This window comes from Hypomesus nipponensis, chromosome 27, assembly GCF_054491055.1.
Source record: "Hypomesus nipponensis isolate SF chromosome 27, ASM5449105v1, whole genome shotgun sequence".
Classification (NCBI taxonomy): domain Eukaryota; kingdom Metazoa; phylum Chordata; class Actinopteri; order Osmeriformes; family Osmeridae; genus Hypomesus; species Hypomesus nipponensis.
Window position 1 is genome coordinate 8,009,766 of NC_140387.1, and position 8,422 is coordinate 8,018,187.

The 8,422-nt window shown below is 41.9% G+C and overlaps 1 long non-coding RNA gene across 9 annotated transcripts; it reads left to right on the forward strand.

Annotated features, from left to right (window-relative positions):
• Window positions 1-3,507: 3,507 nt before the first annotated feature.
• On the forward strand, window positions 3,508-8,075 carry LOC146220732 (uncharacterized). 9 transcript variants are annotated; one of them, XR_014750852.1, is made up of 9 exons: window positions 3,508-4,587; window positions 4,688-4,759; window positions 4,844-5,077; window positions 5,175-5,281; window positions 5,365-5,534; window positions 5,632-6,104; window positions 6,209-6,691; window positions 6,774-7,224; window positions 7,430-8,075. It is a non-coding gene; the product is annotated as an uncharacterized LOC146220732 (long non-coding RNA). The 9 variants fall into 9 exon arrangements; XR_014750857.1 differs by having other exon boundaries at window positions 6,774-7,043; window positions 7,113-8,075; XR_014750854.1 differs by having other exon boundaries at window positions 6,209-6,550; window positions 6,626-6,691; window positions 6,774-8,075.
• Window positions 8,076-8,422: the final 347 nt, after the last annotated feature.

Below are 8,422 nucleotides of genomic sequence, written 5' to 3' on the forward strand. Positions count from 1 at the left end.
ACACCTGTCTAGTAAAACATCAAGGATTAAGACAGCTGTCTAAGTTTTCGAACAGAGCCGATGACGCTCAGTTGCCATGGCACTGGGGTAGCTTGCGCTAAAGAGGTTATAACGTCAATATGGAAAGTGAAATGCTGCTCCGTCTCTATAACTTATTTATAAGTTAGTGTAACTGTTTTTTGTCAAAAAAAGTCAGATTTACATAACGGTCTGGTGGCTGGCGCACACCTGCGGATCACGATATAGATTTACAATATAAATTGGTGTATGAGTGTTGCCTATGAATATACTTCACAACACGGAAGAGATTTTCACCGAGTTGACAGTGATTACATGAGCATCTGTTGCACATCTGTAAAGGCTACCATTGCCATCTAGTGGTAGACTGTGGTAATGCACACAACCAGACCGTTTGCTGTGTCATGTGTGGAATACATCGTTTATAAAATCCCCACTGAGCGGCACGAAGTGCAGTGATACATGTCCCGTCACAGCACTTGAAAATGTTTTAGAATCAAGACATCATTCTTCAGTGCCAATAGTATGCCAAAAGTATTCAACTCTTCTAGGAAGGATTTCCACAAGGATTAGGAGTGTGTTTATGGGAAGAAGTGCATTTGTGAGGTCAGACACTGATGTTGGACGAGAAGGCCTGGCTCGCAGTCTCCACTCTAATTAATCCCAAAGGTGTTCTATCAGGTTGAGGTCCCTCTCTGCAGCCCAGTCAAGTTCTTCAACACCAAACTCACTCATCCCTGTCTTTAAGGCACTTGCTTTGTGCACTGGTCTACAGTCATGTTGGAACAGGAAAAGGCCATCTCCAAACTGTTCCCACAAAGTTGAGAGCATGAAATTCTCCAAAATGTCTTGGTCAACAGTTCCTTTCACTGAAAAGAAGGGGCTAAGCCCGACTCCCAAAAAACGACCCCACCAAACTTTACACTTGACACAATTCAGTCACACAAGTACCATTCTCCTGGTAACCGCCAAACCCAGACTCAACCATCAGATTACCAGACAGAGAAGCGTGATTCATCCCTCCAGAGAACATGTCTCCACTGCTCTAGGCAGCTCTATCCACTAACCTACTCCATCTCGCCATCAGTTTGGGGGACCTTGGCCTGAAAAACGTTGAAGACCCCTGCTCTAGAGTCCAGTGGCGGCGTGCTTTACACCACTGCATCCAACCCTTTGTATTACACTTGGTGATGTAAGGCTTGGATGCAGCTGCTCAGCCATGGAAGCCCATTCCATGAAGCTCTCTACGCACTGTCATTGAGATAATCTGAAGATTCCATGAAGTTTGGAGGTCTGTAGCTACCGACTCTGCAGAAAGTTGGCGCACTCTTCTCACTATGTGCCTCAGCATCCGCTGACCCCGCTCTGTGATTTTCCGTGGCCTCCCACTTTGTGGCTGAGATGCTGTTGTTCCCAATTGCTTCCATTTTGTTATAGTACCACTAACAGTTGATTGTGGAATGTTTAGTAGGGTGGAAATTTCAGGACTTACTGCACGGCTGACATCCTATCACGGTACCACACTGGAATTCACTGAGCTCCTGAGAGAGACCCATTCTTTCACACATATTTGTAGAAGTAGTCTGCATGCCTAGGTGCTTGATTTTATACACCTGTGGCTTAGGAAGGTATTGGAACATCTAAATTCAATGATTTGGATAGCTGAGTGAATACTTTTGGCAATATAGGCCTATAGTGTGTATCTTTCCTGACTGTGTGACAGATAAAACAACTTTCAAATTAAAAACAAAATTACACTACAGTTAACAAGGCATCCATTATTTAAAGAGAAAATAACTTCCTTGAAATATAGCAATAAAAAGGCTTAGAAAGGTGTTCATTGTGAGAGTAAAGGCCGTACTTCCAGCTAAGTAGCCTACGTGAAGCCTATGCATTCGCAGGATGGCTGTCGCATGTATCCTGCGTTCAATATACAAACATTTACATTTTGTCATTTAGCAGACACTCTTATCCAGAGCGACTCACAGTAAGTACAGGGACATACCCTGCAAGGCAAGTAGGGTGAATTGCCTTGCCCAAGGACACAACGTAATTTTGCACCACCTAGAATCAAACCGGCAACCTTCTGACAAACAGACCGATTCCCTAACCGCTCAGCCATCTGACTTCCCTAATGTTATAGGAACAGAGGAACGAGCCAAATGCCAAAAAGTAATTCAATAGCCTACTTCACGACCAAGATCCATTGGGGCTTTTTCTGAGGAGCTGGGGATCTTGGCTAAACACGGCAATATGTCAAATGTTATTACATGTAGTCAACTTGAAGGGGCGCCGTTTATGAAACCCACAGGTGTAGTTTCTTAACATCCCCAAGAGGATCTTCGCCGCAGAAGAACGCAGAATGAGGCAGGGTTGGATAAAAGGCTACCACGTATTTGGAGTTGTCTCAGGGCAATAGCCATATTAACCACAACCACCATTTGTTTAGAATATACAATTATGAAATGAATTGATTTCAAAAGATATAGCGAAGAAACACTCAGCAATAGGCTACACGAAATCGCATAGGAAACGAATGTTTCCATGTTGTGTTACGCGTATTTTGATAGTATTGTCTGGGTTAGCAGCGACGTTCTGAGTATGAATTTGTAATATGTGGTGTCAGAAGGAGCTGTGATGTCGTGGAAAATACGGCTATTGCCTCGAAACAACCCCAAATACGTGCATAGTAGCCTACATTCGGGTAGTGTCTATGGGAACCAGTTGAATCAGAAGAAGCCAATTCAAAATGTTACCTGAAGGCCAACGTAGTTCAGAAATACCTAACGATTTGCCAAAATGTTGTGATCTGGTATAGCTTGCGGTGTTTATCAACGGATTCTGGAGCCATACATGTTTTTACTCTAGGGCGATCGAATCCCACTTGGGACCAGTTGGGACGTAACACCGGTGTTACGTCCCAACTGGTTCCCAATTCAACTGGTTCCCCAGCTGTGCGTGCACCTATCAGTCTGCCTCCATCACCAGATTCGTCACAAATTTGTAAACATATTACTGGCGATTTTCAAGTCGGATCTCATATTTGCTGCGGCAAATATTAAAGTAGGCCAATAGGCTACGTGCGCACTACATTGGGCTACCATTTGTGACAAAATAAATGGAGACAAAATAAAACATTTGCAGGCTCGCATGAAGTGGGATTCGATCTCACTAGAGCAAAAATGCGTGTGCACCGCAGACCGTTGATTTACACCGCAAGCTACACCTGCTCATAAGTTTCAGCAAAGTCTTTACGTATTTCTTAACTACGCTGGCCTGCAGGTAACATTTTGATTAGGCTTCTTCTGAATTAACTGGTTCCCATAGACACTACCTGAATGTAGGCTACTATGCACGTATTTGGGGTTGTTTCGAGGCAATAGCCATATTTTCCACGACATCACAGCTCCTTCTGACACCACATATTACAAATTCATTTAAGAACGTCGCTGCTTACCCAGACAATACGATCAGTTTAAGTGCGAACACTGCCGAGTAGTTGTCTATGTGGTAATATTCTACCCGCAACAGAGTACGCTACTTCGTGTCGCAGGCATTTGTGAATAGCATCCAGGCAAGTTTGTGAGGTTTCTATGATACATACATTTGTATTTTTCGTCTAACAAACACAACACATGTACCGCCATCATATTTCCTTTATTATGTGAAGCACTAAACATGTTGTGTGAAGTATTATAAACAATGATTTAATGATTTCATTGAATATCCCTTATCCCTAACATCAGCACATGGGGTTAAATTGCCATAATTGTCAAAAGTGCAATAATGTCTGTGTCCATGTTTCTTCATCATGCCACTTATCATAGGAGTCAATGAGTTAATTAAAGTAATTGCGCACATCTGTACAGCACCATTGAGCGAGTATAAAAAGGGCAGGTGAAAGGGCCTTTTCTCAGGAGCAACAGATGGTTTTGGTAGTCAGTAAGTCAGTAAGTCAGTCGGTCAGTCAGTAAGGCAGTAGGTCAGCAGGTCAGTAAGTCAGTAGTAGGTCAGTTAGTCAGTAGTAAGTCAGTAGGTCAGCAGGTCAGCAAGTCAGTAGTAGGTCAGTTAGTCAGTAGGTCTGTCAGTAAGTCAGTTAGTCAGTAGGTGAGTTAGTCAGTAGGTGAGTAGGTGAGTTAGTCAGTAGGTGAGTCAGTCAGTTAGTGAAAGAAAGAGCAAACATGGATCCCCAAAAAGTCCAAGAAATTGTTTCCCTGAAAATGAACAATATCTTTCCTCCAAACTTCTCCAAGAGTGAGAGATATGTGTTGAAAAGAAGGGCAGAGAGTTACCAACTCATTGGCAAGGCAAACCACACAACAGCACTTTACCCATTGCACTATAAAATGTGGAAATGTATGTTAAAATGTTTATGGCAATGTGTCCCTAGATGGTAAAACTCTACTACCAGTGCCAGAGGAAGCAAGACGAACAGCAACATCACCTTGCAAAGGTTGTTCTTACTTCACAGGAGGCCAATTATGTCTTTGTGGAATTTCATGCCAGTGCCATTGGGGCCCACTGTGGAGTTGAAAAAACCATGCGATGAAGGCAGACATCACAAAATGGGTGAGTGCGTAATAATAGGCCCTATATAATATACGTCTGTAAAGCTTGAAAATATTTAGGCTACATATAACAAGTGTTCTCAATTGTTTTACTTTGTTAGATCGCACAGTGTGATGACTGTCAGAGGAAGAGGGCCTCTATAAAGGAAAAGATGCGGTACAAACCTATAGAGGTTTGGGTTAATCTGACCTCAATACATTTCACATTTCGTTAACATGGAATTCTTATTCATGTTACTCTTTGGTTTGCATTTAAGGTTTCTGAGCCATTTGAACTGGTTGGAATGGACCTGGTTGGAAAATTAAAATGCTCCAACAAAGGAAACATGTATATGTGTGTAATGGTGGACTATTTTACCAAATGGATGGAGGTATATCCACTTAAAAGTAAAAAGGCGGAAGAAGTTTCAGGGTGCATAATGGGCTTCTTTTATAAATATGGTGCACCCAAACGGATTCTTACGGACCAGGGAAAATAATTTGTTAACAAAGTAAGTCAAGTTCAGAGACATTTGATATTACTGTATTCTTGTACATCACATCACTGGGGGGAAAATGTATCATATACATTTTCACATCCACTGCCAGATCAACCTGGACATGTGTGCCAAGCTTGGCATTGCCAGAAGCATCTGTGCCCCATACCACCCGCAAACCAATGGCTTGGTGGAAAAGCTCAATGGCACCATTCAAGGGTAAGAATCATGTTTTGTTTACACATTTCTATATATAACTGTGTGTAATTATGGTGAATAATTAAATAATTTTCCAATATCAGAGCTTTGAAAACAAATGGTGAAGGGCCACTCATGTGACTGGGATGAATATTTAAAGCCCACCGTATTTGGTCTACGCACCAAAAACCAGCTAACAACAAAATACTCCCCATATTTCTTGATGTATGGAAGGGAGGCCCGTTACCCTTCTGAAATTCCGGACAAGGGGCAGGTATAATGGCATTTTCCTGCAGTATATAACTACTTTGGCAATAATGGTATCTGTTAAAATCTGTACTTGTGTTCACTTGTCTCCACCAATGCTACAGATAACTGACGAAAAAGTCGATGTACTGGTTGGAAACGAGGAGCTATCATTGACTTCCTCACTGACGGATGTCTACCCCAAAGTGGAGGCCAATATGTTGGCAGGACAAGAGAGGGTGCGGAAGAGAGAACTTTCAATGGGCCAGGATGATGGCTTTGTGGTGGGGGACCTGGTGTTGAGAAAACATTCGCCAGGAACAAAGGAAGGGGGGCAAGATGGAAGCTGATCTTTTAGGTCCATACACCATTGTCAACATTGACGAAAAAAGTGCTGACCTTCAAACAGAAGGAAAAATATTTGAGAAGATCAACATTGATCATCTTAAAAAATAAGTTGAACCCCAGCCAAGAATACCAGCTAAATGGATTGCTGGCTCCACGCCTCCTCCAGCACTGCATCCTATCCCCTCCACGCCCCCTCCAGCCCTGCAGCCTAGTCCACAATCGTCATCAAATTCACTCATCCTAGAGGAACGTAAGTGTCCTTGCAAGTTTCAACGCAAATGACTTTGAGCAACAACATACTGAAAGCCACCTGCATACATGCAAAACTCTGTAACTAACTTCTCTAATTCTCAGTAATAGCAGAAATCTGGTCCGGAAAACGGCAAGGGGTGCTGTGGAGCAAGGTAGGACCCTACAAACTCTTTGCTAGAGACCTGCCGAATCTGGCTCCTGGAAGAGAGGTAGAGAGTGAGGTAAATGCATTCATTAGGTATTTCCATGTACATGCTTAAATATATTTTTATATTTAAAGACCAATATGTAACTCGTTTCCCACACAATTGTCACTTAAGGTTGTGAATGCATTTATACATGCCCGCATTCTGAAGTTGCACGAAACAACTCAGAAAGATATTTCTTGTCGATTTGTTTACGATGACTGCAATTTGGCAAGGTTCCTTCACGGGATTAAAGGAGGTGACTACTTTCAAATGTTGTTCATAAATGGTTACAATACATACACAAAATTTATAAATACTTGTATGCTTTCAGATGGACCCAATGGCGTATGATGTATTAATAGGACCAGTTTGTCACCAAAATCACTGGACACTTGTGGTGAGAATGTACATGCACTATAAAATGACTATTTCAATGTGATATTCCATCCTCTTTACATGATCTTGCGTGTATTGTGAAGGTCATCTATCCAAAGGAGAAGCGGGCGCTGTACATTAACCCCCTCGGTGAAACCCCTGACCAAATACAAAATTGCAAGGATATCACAAGGCAAGTTATGTCCGTGGTAATGTCATGATGTTCTTTGTTAATAACAAATAACAATATTTTGATAATCTATAGATCTTTCATGAGACACAAAAACCTGCACATCTCGCGATGGACTTGTGGGCAGATCCGTGACCATCCACGTCAGCAAGACTCAACGTCCTGTGGGGCATGGGTTTGCAAGGTTGTGTGCAAATGACCCTTTGTTAAATACAGCTATTGACTGTTACTAATTGTACTGTGTCTTTTGTAGTTTGCAGAGCTTGTCCTCAATGAGGACTTCAGTACTGGGGATTTCAGTACCGACGAGGCTGCTACTTTTCAGTGGAGAAGGGAAATAGCTTGCAGACTGGTAGCTGATTCAGGTTTGTCAATGTATCATAATTAATGTGTCTGAGAAACTATTTACACTTGTGTAATGTGTTAGAAAGCTTGTCAGAGCTGTGCAGAGCATGTGGAGATGCATGCCAAAGTCCAACAAGAAATGCTCATGATGACTGGATAAGCATCTTCAAAACTCTGTATATTTACAGTAATGTGATAATAATCTACTACCATGCTTCTCCTCAGATCCAGTGCACAGCATGTGGTTTGTGGTTCCATTGGGTGTGTGTTGGGAGACCACCTTTGGACCACAACTACTATTGTCCAGTATGTTATTTGTAAACTTGTGTAGGGCTGCTTTGGCTCAGGTCAGGGGTTCCATCCCTGGCCCTTTAGTCTTGGGTCAGTGAGGTCAATTGTGTTTTTGATGTTGGCGATCACTGTGGCGATTAAGGCCTCCAGATCAACCTTTTTTTAATTATTTTCTTGCAATACTGATTCGCCATGACTGCATTTTTGGAAATGACTTGTATTGTTTAAGGCCATGTGAAGTAGGGTTGTATAGTTACTTAGTTAGTTTATTAACGATGGGCTATATACTAGCAGCCTAGTTAGTTCTCAGTTATTTGTATAGTTTTCTTGGAAGTCGCTTTGGATAAAAGCACCTGCTAAATGAATACATGCAAATGTAGTTAGACTTGTATAAACTTACAACACTTATTTAAGATGTAGTCCTATATGTTAAATGTATGCACCTTCCTGCCAAAGTAAATTCATTGTATGTGCAAACTTTCATGGTGATTAAAACCATTTCTTATTCTCATTCTGATGTTTCTCCTGTTGTAATGTGCTGGTGTTTTCTTCTGTCCATAAGGGATGCACTTGGTTGAACCCAGAGAGATACTCATATCATTAAAGATGAAAATCAATAGCACCTTCGCTGTGTCTGAGTTTGATTTCTGAATTGTACATCAGTTTGGAAGGAATGATTCGATTAAAGACATAATGCTTGGTTAATTCTCAGCCAAACTCAAGTAACACTGGAAGCTACTACAAGCCTTTGTTTTGCAAATTCGGAGGGATATCACTATATCCAGAGCTCAAGTCTCACGCATACGCTGTGTATTTCTCACGCTTTTCATTAATTTCTCACGCAGTGAAGGGATAATTTCTGCTAGGGTGGAATGCCCTAATGTGGGACACTGCCTAATGTGGGACACCTAAGCTCCAGTGAGTGTG